The following is a 14114-nucleotide window of genomic DNA, read 5'->3' as shown; positions in this document are numbered from 1 at the left end:
AAAATAGGTACAAAACTATCACTGGGGTGGTAAAACAACATTCTTGAAAGATTTCCAGAGGGCAACATTAACTCAAAAATTGTGATAACACACTGATTGTCAAAACATCACGGTGATGTCGTAAAGCCTCACAGCGTTTGACTTTTAGTAAATTAACAAAATAAGAACCAACCACTATATCAGAGTACAGTCAGTGCAAATGCTTAATAAGTAAACACTTTACTTATAAACATAGTTTTAATGCATTAATTATGCCTTGGAATGCACATTGTAATTTTCTGCATGATCTTGTAAATAATTGTAAATATTTTATTGTTACACCTTTAGAAAATATAATTCAATAAAACACATGACAAACAAACCTTCAAATGCTATCTTCTGAAAAGATATAATGCAGTACAATGCACATTACAAATACCTTTATATAATGCATTATAAAGACTTAAAGTATTACTGGTATTTTCCATGTTAAAATATATACTTATTTATTTATTTACTTTTTTGTTTGAATATATTTAGCATATTTTGAATATTTTGCATGCAGTTACATGCATGCAATTTTTATGGGTGCTGTTAGCAGCACAGGAATCACAGACTTCACTTTTATGTTGTATATTCAGTCCTAATCTCTATAATGTAAAGAATTTGAGTGCAGAGGCCATACATTATTTGCACAGGCACTAAACCCATATACTCCAACTAGAGATGCCTAACATTTGGAAATATATCAAATGTTAGATAACATTTTTGCACTCATTTTGCAGTATTTAGGGCATTTTGCATAATTTCTGAGCCTGATTGCATGATGTAGTTCCTTCTTAGAACATCTTGAAAGCGTTGCAGTATTTTTAAGGTGATACAATTGAATTTGTGGAGATTAAAAGCTTTGCAGAATCACGGAAGGTCCTCCTCTCTGTATTCGGGCTGTTGTGTCAGTGTGGATGCTGTGGGGAAAGACAAGAGATAGAAAAGCTTTCTAATGTTTGAGATACACTCCAACAGATCTTGAACAGCGATAGAGGTGGAACTTCCTGTCTGTGTCTGTCAAACTGTAGATATCTCTGACAAGCCTCCGGCGTGCATTGTTACAGAGCATCATCTCGCACACACATATTCACATGTTAGAGTCTATACTGATGTTTTCTCAGAGCGTGTGGCTCTTGAGAGTTTTATTATATTCAATCATGTAAAAGTTTGACTGCTGCTTGAATTCAACAAGAAACAATGTTCACAATCCAGTTTACCTTTGCAATTTCTACAAGTGCAAAGCAAGGTTGGACTTGACTTTATTCACTGGGAATGATTGGATTGTGATAAATATTGTGCTCTTCCAGAATATCACTGGAATATCGTGCACTGATGAATGCACAGCAATACAGGGAACGTTTGTAAAGCAAATAAAGAGTTCATTTAAATTCCATGTTGTCTTTAAGGGTTTTTCAGGGTGATTCAGCAGTAGTCTCCCCCTGACAACTCTTCATTTCTGACTTTTAAACATTTCACTTTCTCTCTCTCTCTTTTGTTAATGTAGAGAAGGATTTATCGTGGCCAGCTACGCCTGAAACAACATTTCCAGAGGGCAACATTAGCCCAAAAATTGTGGTAACAGACTGACTGTCAAAACATTATGTTGATGTAGAAAAGCCTCACAGCTTTTGATGACTTTTTGGTGAATAAACAAATAGAAAAGCAAACGCTATAACAGAATGCAGATGCTTAAAGGTGATATTGGTCTTTTATGTTAAAATACTTTCTCATATCCCAATTTATAATGCATTTATTTATTTGAATTGTTTGCACTTTTTTTTTTTTAATATTTTATTTATTTATGCATTTTGCATGCAATTGCACCCATGCAAACTTCACCTTTATGCCATATATTCAGTCCTAATCTCAAGGTAAGACAATTATTAATGACAGCAAGTGAGCATTTCATGAAAATTGTATAAACACTGATTTCCAACGTACTAAACAGGCATCTTGAACCTACTAAAGCTATTTTTTTCTCCATATTCTGACTACATTTACAGCAGCTGGTACTGTAGAATATTCTAGCAACTGTAGAATTAAATGTCAACCTTTAAACAAAATAAAATGCACTTATGTATTTCTATTTTTGCACAGTAAAGCTTTGCTGAGCTAAGTCAACATTTACAGATAGAGATTTTTATTTCACCAGTTGGTATTCTTGCGCCTCTCTTAATGTAAACGTTTTATATATGCATTTTCACAGACATTTTGATGCAGTCTGCATTTTGTTTGTGACAGTTCTCAAGCTAATAATAGACTAATTATGTTCTATAATCTGTAATGCTCTGGAAAATGTCAACTTTAGGAGACGCACCAATTTTCAGGCACAGGTGTTTGCGTTGGTTGAACTGATTTAAGTTTGCACAATCCTTGCTTCAGTTAATCTATGACAAGAAAGACAGTGTAAATACAGGCAGCTCAGTAGAAGGGATCAACATTCAGAATCTGACAGCCAGCGCATTGCTGCTACATGCTAATGGGATAATCACTTATGCTAACAATGAAAATTACAATGAAGTCACTGTCCTTTAGTCTGACAGTGGCATTGATATGATTTTTCCTACTGTAGGCTTTTTTGGATTTCATTTTGGCTGAAATAAAATGTTAGCACATTCGCATATTAGTTAGCATCATTATTATACAAGTGTGTACTTCCAATGTCAGGCTGCAAACAGTAATAACACCACAGTGTCAACCCACCAATGTCTTACTTTTAATTGTCTCTGCATGTTAAGATGGGATACAAGAAAGTATTTTACAACAGAAAAAAAAATGACACACCTCACCTTTAATAATCTAACACAGTGTCAAAAGCGGACATGTGCGCCGTGACAAAACTAGATAGCGGCCGTATAATTAAGGGAAATGTCTAACGTAAAAGTGCCTGATGCGTTGATGCGCCTTCACTGCGGCAGATGCCCTATTTCAGCCAGTTTGTCATGTTGCTGGCCTACTCATGTATAACTTCTTTTATTTCTAATGCAGTAGGTATATATGATTATAAAATAGGCCACACAAAGTTAGCTGTCCGTCCATAGCAATAGATTTCTGTTGAAAATGAAGTAAGGAACAAAGAAATTTAGCATTTTTAATAACCAGTCTCATTGGGAGAAACATGCATGTGGTAACACTTCTGAAAAATAGCATTACATCACTTTCAACGTGAAATTTCCAATGGGTTCTGCTAAAACCATGTTCAGTTTTATTTGAAACAGATGAACGTGAATCTAGCAGTGTTTTATTGTTGGCTATTGTTTGTATCCTGGCAGTTCGGGAATGTAAGCAAATGTAAGATAAAACACATTTGCTGAAGCAACCAATGCAATTTTATCTCACTTCTACAAGTCTTTGAGCTCTTTTATCATGACTCGTACATAAGTGCTTCATTCTTTCGCAATTTCAATGCTGTACCAGGTGCGCCACCGAGCAAGTTTACTATGTCAAAACAGGCATACATATGGAGCTGGTTATGTGATGCAATCATCAAAATACTAGTTTACAAATCATGCAGTATTCTGAGGTCATAACATAGCATTCTGTAAGTCTTAATGTTAATTATTCATTTGTCTCTGTAATCATAATCTGTGACTTAAATGTTCATTTCAGCTGGGGAATGTGGTAAAGTGTAGGTATAGGTACTTTTGGGAATTTTGCAAAAAGTAGGTATAGAGGCATGTTTTTCCAGTGAGCCTAGGTTGATTTTTTTTTTTTTGGTGGTAAAACAAATTGCTAATTAATTTTTATTTGCTTTTTTCCAGAAACTTCTCGTAAATTTTTGTAACTAATACAAAGAAATGACAAGTAACACATTGAATTAAAGTGAATTTTTTACAGTGAGAAAGATTACGGCTGATTTGTCAGTTTATGAGAACATTCTGCAACAATGTGCAATTTCCAGTGTCGACGAAGAATGGTGTGACAGATTTCCTAGAGCTGCAAGAAATGAAGCGCACAGAATCTTCAGCGGATTCTGTCTTTGGGCAAGTGGGTGGTTTTTACACTTATTAATAATTTTGGTATTTTAAAAATTGAAAGCGTATTCCTTTCGCTGCGTTCTCAGGATCTCTGGTGTGGCTGGTTGATTGGACCTCAGACATGCACAAGAACCTTTTAACACCGTTCAGTCCCTGATCACCACGGTCACTTTGTTTCCACCAGTCCAGACCTGTCACTTCTCGTCACTGCTGACTTTGAGGACGGCACGTCGACGAATAACACAGTTTCTACAAGATGTCAAGGGATTTACCATATTTCTCTCTCCTTTTGTTCAGACTTTGAAAAGGCAAAGCAGCACTCTATAAAAGGACATTTTTTCTTCTTCTTTCCACAGTTTCTCTAAGAAAGGGAATGTAAATTCAGGTTCTGTCACAAACGCTGGTTTTGCAATGGTAGCAGTGTTGGGAAGCTACTTGGAAAATGTTTACTAAGCTACTTATGATTTAAAGTTGTTAAACTGCAGTCAAGCTACTCTTTAGTAAAAGAAGTTAACTACACACTAAACCTTGAACAAAAAGCTAACACATTTTCAAATGCATACATGTTAAATTAAATGCATTAATGTGGCACAAAGGTGGCAGTAGTTAGTTAGAGTAAATAAATGCAACTCTGATATAGTATAAATGACTTTTTGTTAAAAAAAAAAACAGCAGGATTTACAGTAATTAAACATTTTACTTCAGACAAGGGATTAAAATGAATCATGAATTGTTTGTTTGACCAGTTGTTTATTTGAACTGTGAAAACAAATCAGCTGACTTGAACTTACCAATGCACAACAGAGTGCATTTCATTATGAAATGCAATGGAAAAATACAGAAATGTAAATTTTTGTCATGCTGCACTAGTGCTTGCTAAAAAAAAGCATTGCTATTTTAGTATTATTAATATATAGTTTTATTATTTTTTAATTAAATTTTAATGTGCTTATTAGTTTTTGTTTTAAAAATGTTTCTAAATAATTTTTTTTTTTTTTTAGCTTAATTTCAAACAAAACTATTTTATGTTATGCACATTTGTCTGGTGGAGTAAATCCCAAGTACAAACAGATTTAAACACATTATTACTAAAGCATTGTTTAACCTTTTGCAATGGCCTGTTCATTGACCGCATGATGAACGTGTCTCTGATCACTACGAGAGTTATTTGTTTTCCTCTGCTGGTCATGTTTATACAGGTTTACTAAATTTCAAACACTGCTTAGTTTGAGAGATTACAGGCTGCATGGCTAGAACATCCTGCAAACAAAAAAAATATATACATGTTACAATATTCAAAAGCTATTTCTACAGTCAGCGTTTCCCAAGACAAGATATTTAGGGCTTCAGAGAAAGGGAGGGATGAAATATGACAGGCAAATTCATGCGAGACAATGATGGATGAACTGCATCCGTAAGTCAAGGTGTGTTATGGGTAAAACAGGGCTGTAACTTACTTGTAACATTCAGAGATGGAGGAGAATGTGAAAGAGAGACAGCGAGAAAGACGCTCTAGCACCACCAATCTGCAGTTAAGAGATTTTTACACTAGATTAGTGTCTGTACTAGAAATAGATTCATAGCCTTCTTCAGACACAGAGGGCAGACCGGGGCTGGTTGTCACACGTCAAAAGGGCTGTACCTTAATAAATGTGAGGTTTCCACAAATGGTATCAGAAAAAACAGCCTCATATTGAACAATGTTGCTAATTTATTAAAGCTAAAAAAATTAAAAAGATAATTCTGCTATTGTTTACTTACCCCCATGTTGTTCAAAGCCTGTAGGCTGTTGTTTTTTTCCTGTAAAACACACACACACACACACACACACACACTTTTTCGGTGTTAAATTATAGTGACCGCATCTTTTTAAGCTCCAAAAATAATTAAAAAAGGGCAAAAAGTAGTCCAGTTTAATTGTGCACAGAATTCCTCATCGTACAATGGTTTTGTGTGAGGAATAGACTGACATTAGTTGTTATTTGCATAAAATCTTGAAATATTAAAAACTCCTTATGTGGATATTCAGTAAACAGAATTTAAATTTTTAGTTTGTTAAATTTATTTGCTCAAATTCTGCCATAATTTCAGTTCTCAACTGTCCTTTTGTGTATTTTAACTTCTAACCAAAGTTTGAATTTGATGTATCGGTTCTCGGTCATGATAAATGTGACAAAATTTTAACTTCAGAATAAACTATTGCTTTAAGGACAGAACGGAAGAAATGATTTAATGAATAAGAAGCACAAACCTAATCAGGTTAGCCGCCATAGGGTATATGTCGAATGTCATTGACCAAACCCGGAAAACAGGTCTCATCGCTTCCGCTTGTCAGAGAACGTGCTAATAGCTGTATTAAATAATGGCGATGGACTTTTAAGTTAAGTAAGGCTGTTTTTAAGTAAGGCTTTTATTGTTGATGTTTTATTTTTATATATAAATGTTAGTGAAAAGAATAAAAATAAAACACTTTTATATATCAGTCCCCATATGTGATGGACATTGGTTATGATCATCTTTAGTGCCTACTTTGAAGGCATCTTGAGTAAATCATCTTCCTATTTAACGAGGCATAACCCCTATTAAAATTAACGCGGGAAAAATGACGCTGTGAGTATGCGCCAAAAAAAAAACTGTACACTTCCGGTTCGCGACTTTCGCATATGCTTCGTTAAATATAGAGCTGTTTTACTTAAGATACCATAGGCAATGTTCATTACGACACGCCTACATAACAACAACTAGCTTAGCTGATTACCTAAAGTCTCCATTAGTTTTTCCTGCTGTTCATATTTTTCTTTTGGTCACGTGACATTCGACATACACACAGTGCTGTATAAAGATCCAAGATCTTCACAACTCACAGCTTTCAAAACTGTTCTATGGAGTTTTTGTTTAGTAAAACTTATTTCAAAAAGACGTTTCATCAGCTGAACGAACTGTATGTTGCTGTATGTTGATGTTCCATCAAACCTACTTCAGTCCCTCACTGCCTCGTTTTTGTTCCCGCCAAAAATTAAATATGGCGCTGGCCGCACTACTCTAAGCTCTGTTGGTTCTGTCGCATTTCTAAAAGCGAGTACTCGACTACACAGGAACATTGTGCGAGATAAAATCTCAAGGGACTGTTGTTGGTTTTTCTCACCGTGACGCACTGAAAGCATTTCACCTTTCACTCAGCGCCTGCCTGCCTCTGCGGGTTCACCGCTAGGTGAGATATTGATCAAGACCTCCTCAGCTAGGTACTTAACCCCCCGACACACAGTAAATGATGCTACTGCGAGCACTATGTGCTGGCCTTGTTATGCCGTGATGCTCGTGTCTGGGGGAAAAAGGAAATCCGCCGTCACGTCTGTGATATCCTTCCCCCTTCCACTGCCTTTCTTTTTTTTTAATGTACTACAGCAGTAAAAATACAGGCTCTTCACTGCAGCAACAAGGAACCCGCTTATTAGGAACTGCTGGTCTTTGAATTGCAAATTATAAAGTGCGTGGTTAGGACAGCAAATAGGCTTTTCAACTTAAAAAGACAAAAATGTTTCCATATTTATTATGTCACTTATTTCTGTTATTTAGGCTGACCTATATGTACCCTAACTATGCATGTTTACATTAGTATTTTATTATTTGTATTCATCGTCTTGTTGTCCACCACCCAGCTTGAGAACCACCAACTTAATCAGGTAAACCATTTTTTTTGTAATTATAATGTATTATAATATTTGTAGTTTTTTGTTCCAAATTAACTTTTTATAAAGTTGATTAATTTATTGACAACATACCCTGATAGCACACATACTTCACAGAGACGTCTATTTGACATCAGCTTTTACATCTGACAGATGCATTTTTTAGATGTCTATAGCACGTTTCCTATCAGATGTCAAATAGACGTTTATTAGATGTCTTTAAAATGTCTATGATTTAGAACAGGGGTGTCAAACTTAGTTTATGCAGGCTGCAGCCCTGCAGAGGTTAGATGCAACCCTAATTAAACACACCTGATCCAACTAATCAAGTCCTTCAGGCTTAATTGAAAACTGCATAGTATGTGTGTTGCAGCAAGGTTGGAACAAAACTCTGCAGGGCTGTGGCCCTCCAGGAACTGAGTTTGACACCCCTGATTTAGAATGTCTGTAAAACTAACATCTTATAGACGTCTGTCAGATGTTTGTACACAACAGATGCTTTCCAGATCAAGTGATCTTTAACAGACATCTTGCAGATGTACATGTGCTGGGTAACAGACACAAGATTCTCTTCATTTTCCAATGGATCACATGGAAAGTAATGGTGTGTCCAAGTCGGTAAGATTGTATTTACAAATTTGTTGCATAATTTTGCATGGGAAACTGAATTTTTATTTATCCAGTTCTGGGCTGCATTTCCCAAAAGCATACCAATGGAGCTACGATCAACTTAAGCTTGCGATGCTTTTGGGAAACGCAGCCCAGTCATGTTGCATGTCAGCCATACTGAATTATATTGCAAACCCGATTTTTTTCGATCTTCTTCTGCAGCGTTTGTCGAATCTTCACCAAATTTGGGTCAGATCACCTCCAGACCAAAATATGTGGAATTCTTTTTAATAGTCCACATGATGAGGATATTAACCAGAAACTGGGTTTGGTGTCTTTGCAATGGTTGGTTTGACACAAAATGCTTTGTATGTTGTCATTAGGTGGCGCTGTCACTTAATTTGATTCTGGATTAGCACTGTTAATAACATTTGCTGAATTTGGGACATCATACTAGCATATTAGTCTTACTGCTTTACTATATCTTCCATGGTAAAATGGCAGAAATAATAAAAGTATGCCTAACAATTCCCTATCAGTGATTCAGTATCAATTTAGTAACAGCGTCACCTTATGGTCAAAAGTTAAAGCAATTGTTGCGACTTTTTTTAATGCGAATACCAATTAAATTTAGCCTACTTGTATCTTGCGCTGTCGATCAGAAATTCATAGTACAGAGAATTTACTACACAAATGTTCTCCAATAATATTATTTACAACTGCAATTTTTACTGTGTTATTGCTGCTTATATGTTTCTGTTGGAATCGGTTGTGTAGCATGATATAATGATGTAGCATAGTGTAATAATATGGTTTAATGCGGATGTTTATTTTTGTATTCACTATTTATTGTGACATCAGTTAAAAAATGCAGAGTCGACAGAATCAGAAGAGCTTTATTGATGTTTTTCTGGTTTACAGGAGCACTTACTGTACTAATGGACAAGAAGATGCAACATAAACATCTTGACATCATGCAAACGGGTTACAGGCAATGAATAAGGACTCTCCGAATATGAACGAGGTCCATTTTATGCAAGAAAGGAAAATGCAAAATTTCTTTCATAATGCATACGCAGAGGGTTAACACAAGTGTGCAAGCAGCAGTATGTGAACTCTCAGCCCTGCTCTTATTCAGTCAGTTCTGCTCATCGCCGCATGAGGCTGCGCGCTGCTGTCAGACGCGCACTGGAGACAGAAGAGACTCTCATCACGCGCGGCGGCGGAGAGGAGAGCAGGCATCGCATCGCATCGCATCGCGTCGCATCGCGTCTGTCCCCAGCGCTCACACCGCGCCGCATTGAGGATCGTACCCTTATAGAGGAGCAGCACGAATTACGCGGAACACAGTGCGTAAAATCCACAGCCGAGGCTTCAGTGTGACTGCGCTTCAGGTAAAGCTCCTCTCCATAAACTTGTGCTTTTACAGGGACTTATAGCCACTGCATGTGTCCAACTCTCAGATTCTTATGTAGAACATCTATTGAGATGGATAATACGGCTGGAGATGTGTCTATGAGGCAGATAGTATCTTATATGGAAGGTTTTCGCGCAACTTGTTGCCGATAGTTTGTGTCCGAATCAATAAGCCGTTTTATCTTTAATGCGTCTTTTGTTTTCACATATTATCGATATGTGCGTTTGCCTGAACTAAAAGTTGAAAAGAGTTGCCTAGATATTCTATAGACACCGGCTGATGTGTTATTGAGATGATCATCTATTGTTAATTTTTAAAATCTGCTGACAGAGAGCGAAATATTAATTATCGCGGTGATTTATTGGATTAGTTTGGCAGATCATTCAAAACGGTGTCCAAAACATGGTGTCTGTGAGTCAACTTGCCGGTATTTTTCAGCATATGTAATAAATATATCTGTGGTAATTACAGGTGGGACCCTTTTTTGTCATCGTACCATGTTATGATCTATCATTTTTAGTAACAGAAGAATATACCCATAATGATAAAGATTGTTAAGCTTGTCTCATTTAACCTGTATCTGAAATAGTGTTTCTCTGTTTCTTTTCATTGATGATGCATATTTTAAAGGTTACAGTGACAATGGGTTGTGGTTTTCCACCAATGTAACTCATCTCGGCAATAATTTGCTATCACATCAGTGTTGAAACTTGAGCAGTGTGTTGTAGAATTATCAAGTGAACTTCAGTCTTGATGTGCTGGTCTGAACAGAGGCTTGGCTCCTTTGTGTGCTACTGAGGTGATCACCTATTGATCAGAATATAAATCTGCTCAATTAGGCTGGAAATTATTGATTATTGGTGGGATTTATTGGTTTGGTGGATCATTTGGAGTATCGTCAATAACGTTTAGCCTAAAGGGCTACAGTTATCAACCAGCATGATGTGCATATTCTGAAATATGACATTTTTGTATTTCTTAGTGTTGACTAGTGCATATATTATAGGCTTGTGTAACATTATTCAGAATTACTTGAATGATTTCTATCATTCCATGTGTTTGACTCAATGGTACTTGACTCCTTTGTGCGTTAGAGGATTTCTAATGTTTAGAAACCCTCCGAAATAACATTTCGGCACTATATTTATCACCAAAACAGCATGCTGATGTAGTACAGCCATTGATTATCTGTCATGCTTTGGTTATTTTGTAGATAACTGAGTAAGAAATATCACAATGAGAACACTCCTTTCTATGTATATTTAGTGTGTAATTAACTTCTTATGTCTGCACTGGATCGCAGATGCATAGATGCATCAGACATCTAATGCATAGACTTATTGATGCATAGAATGGTTAATTATGTTAATTTAGGCAATTCAGTGATTGGCCATCAGGCTTTGTGCTTGCAAAGTGAATTATCTTTTTTCAATAAGTAAAAAATAGCACTTACTGTTACAGATTAAGTTTGCATCCATGATTCACTTGATTTTGCACTCATATGGAATGCTTAATCACCATGTTCCCTGCTGCATGTTTACTTGTTTTTTTTATCTTGTAGTTTCCAGTAAGAGCAAGGCAGCTTTGGTACTTATCCACGTCGATAAGTCAACATCTCTAAAGGTTTGTCTCCTGGGCGAGCACATGCCTTTCATGTCTTCTACGCGTGTGGGAAAAACTCAGTTTAGCAAGGGAGGCGCTGTGTGAAAGTTGACAGCGTTTCCTCTCTCTCGTTTGCGAACCGATGGCTGTTTGCCCCTCGTTGTGTGCTGACAAGATTTCAGTTTAATCCTCAAGCGTCTCGGCTTTGTTCTCGCTGATTGTTGTCATTTACCCAGCTCCCCACTGGGCCCCTTGGAACCCGCGTTGGAACTCGATATCCAATCAGTGATTTAGATTATCCAATTAAGCGACTGATGTATGTCCAGAGATGCCTTAAATCGTCGCACCCTACGGATTATCCTCCACTAATGAAACCTGAGTTGCGTCAGCGCATTCCAGCTTGCATGTAATTATTGCATTAATTTTTAACGCAGCCCGCAATTATAAACAGAGCGACGTGAATTATCGGCTGCTTTCACCTTTCGCTCTACGGCTGTATATGTGAGTGTCATTGCATTCCCATGCATTTGTTGAGTGCTATTGACAGCTACGTTGATATGCGATCTCATGCACCGCCGTGCCGCCCATAATGCGACTGCAGAGGCCTGTCAGCAGCGCTTTTCCATACAAGCACATACATGCTGCGAACTCACATGAACTAATGCGTTATAGATTCGTCTTGATTTATGTCTCACGACTGGCCGCGTCGCCTTCGGGGTCCTCAGACTCAGGGCCTGGACACGCGGCCCTCTTTGATAGATTGTGTGGAAGAAGCGACGTGCCACGGACAACATTGATTACCTTTTACTGAGTCTGAGTATAAACCTTAGCGCAGCGGGACTGCGAGGGTGGGGGAAGTTGATGTATGTTGCCTGAGGGGCGGTAGAGATGACAGATATGGGTTACAAATGAGAGAGGTTTTATGACTCCTGGAAGGAGGACCATCAGGCCCGTTTAATTGATCTCGGTCTGGCGGTGGAGTTCAGGGAGCGCCGCTGCAGTTTTGCACCTGCTTTAGGTGCCTCTGCCGCAGACCTTTGCCTAAATTATCTGCTGTGTTACGATCCCACACCTGCTCCGAGATCCGGCTCGTGCCAAAGGAATGCGACCCCCCGTGTTTCCGGCCTCGCTGTCTTCCTGACTGTGTAGGCTTTTCACCCAGTTGCCCGTGAAACAACGGCTGCTTTCTCACTGTTGTTGTGAAGCAGAGTGGGCGATATGTATGTGATGAAGTCTCACAGTAGAACAGAATACTTGTTTTAACATTTAGCACTGATAACAGCTTTGTCTTTTTATAAAGCTAAATGCATTAAAGTCTTAATTGACTCTTTATATATCTACAGGCTTTGTTAGTTTTTTCAAAGTCAACATGGCATTTGCATCTAGTGTTTCCATTAAATTGTTCTTGCTCAGCAAAACCTGTTTCTATTGTAGGGATGCTTTGGCCGCCTAGACAGAATCAAAAATGCCTGTGGTCACTTTAAAAAGGTGGGATTTTAAACTAGAAAGAAGCTACATTTTATGATCCTGAAGAAATAAATTTAGCACCAAAGCATGTTGGAGAACATGATTATCTGAGTTTGTTAATCCCAGGATAAAGACAAAGGGCAAGTAACTGAATATGTGATATTATACTAAATAACATTTTTCTAATTTATTGTAAAATAATTTAAAATATGTTATTTTGCAATAAATGAGAAAAATAAAAATAAAAGCAAATTCAATTTCACTTGATGTCGGATATATATGCATATCTACTGTTTTGTCAAGATTACAAAAGCAAAAAATAAAGCATGACCTTTATGCACTTTCATATGCTTGTTACGTAATTATATGCTTCTGGCTACATAATACAAAAAAATAAACAAATTAATGGACGTTCAGTTGAAACATTATTCATTCGTTTAGCTCTATTTCAAGATCTTTTGCCTTTTTCCTCATGCATCTGCCGCCTTGGCACAAATGATTGGCACAAATCTGAGCACAAATGATTTATTACGGTGGTGATTTATTGGATTAGTTTGGCAGATCCTAAACATGGTGTTTGATACTTGATACTTGAAACTGATATTTTCCAACCTATATGTGACCCTGGATCACAAAATCAGTCACAAGAATAAAAAATACATATACATAAGCTTTCCATTGATGTATGGTTTGTTAGGATAGGATAATATTTGGCCAAGATACCCGTGCTATTTAAAACTGGTTTTGTCGTCCAGGGTCACATATGTACTGCATATACTAATGCAATCCATAGTTGTAGGGTGAATACAGGTGGGACCTTTTTTGTCCAAATTATTGTATTGTGATCTATCATTTGTAGTAACGGACGTATAAACACACAATGATAAAGATGATTAAGCTTGTCCAATTTAACCTGAATGCACTGTCTGTATCTGAAAATGAGTTTCTCTGTTTCTTTTCATTTCTGATGCATATTTTAAAGGTTACAGTGACAATGGGTTGTATTTTTCCACCACTGTAACTAAAAAACAAACAAATACAAACAAAATAAATAGGTGTTCACTTAAAAAATGACTCATTCGTTTAGCTCTATTTCAAGATGTTTTGCTTTTTTCCTAATACATTTTTTTTTGGTTTTCCACCTTGGCAGTTTAGTTTATTTTTTTGTCTGAATGTGGAACCACTGGACTTATGTTACTTCTGTACTGTGATGTAATTCCAAAGTTATAGTTTCACATTGGAAAGTGAGTCCTGGATGTTAGCTAATACAATGGCTCATGTTCTATTTGTTTACATTATAATAGCTTTAGATGTAGAGCGAGTTTT

The 14114-nt window shown here is 36.9% G+C and overlaps 1 protein-coding gene across 1 annotated transcript in view; it reads left to right on the top strand.

Annotated features, from left to right (window-relative positions):
- Positions 1–9517: 9517 nt before the first annotated feature.
- The window catches only part of LOC127166769 (cadherin-22), a 237436-nt gene continuing 232839 nt past the window's right edge, over positions 9518–14114 (top strand). The window contains exon 1 of the mRNA XM_051112311.1: positions 9518–9696. The gene's annotated coding sequence lies outside the window, so the exon portion shown is untranslated. The remainder of the gene's footprint in view (positions 9697–14114) is intronic.

Source organism: Labeo rohita, chromosome 6, assembly GCF_022985175.1.
Source record: "Labeo rohita strain BAU-BD-2019 chromosome 6, IGBB_LRoh.1.0, whole genome shotgun sequence".
NCBI lineage: Eukaryota > Metazoa > Chordata > Actinopteri > Cypriniformes > Cyprinidae > Labeo > Labeo rohita.
This window is presented reverse-complemented; position numbering and strand designations above follow the sequence as displayed.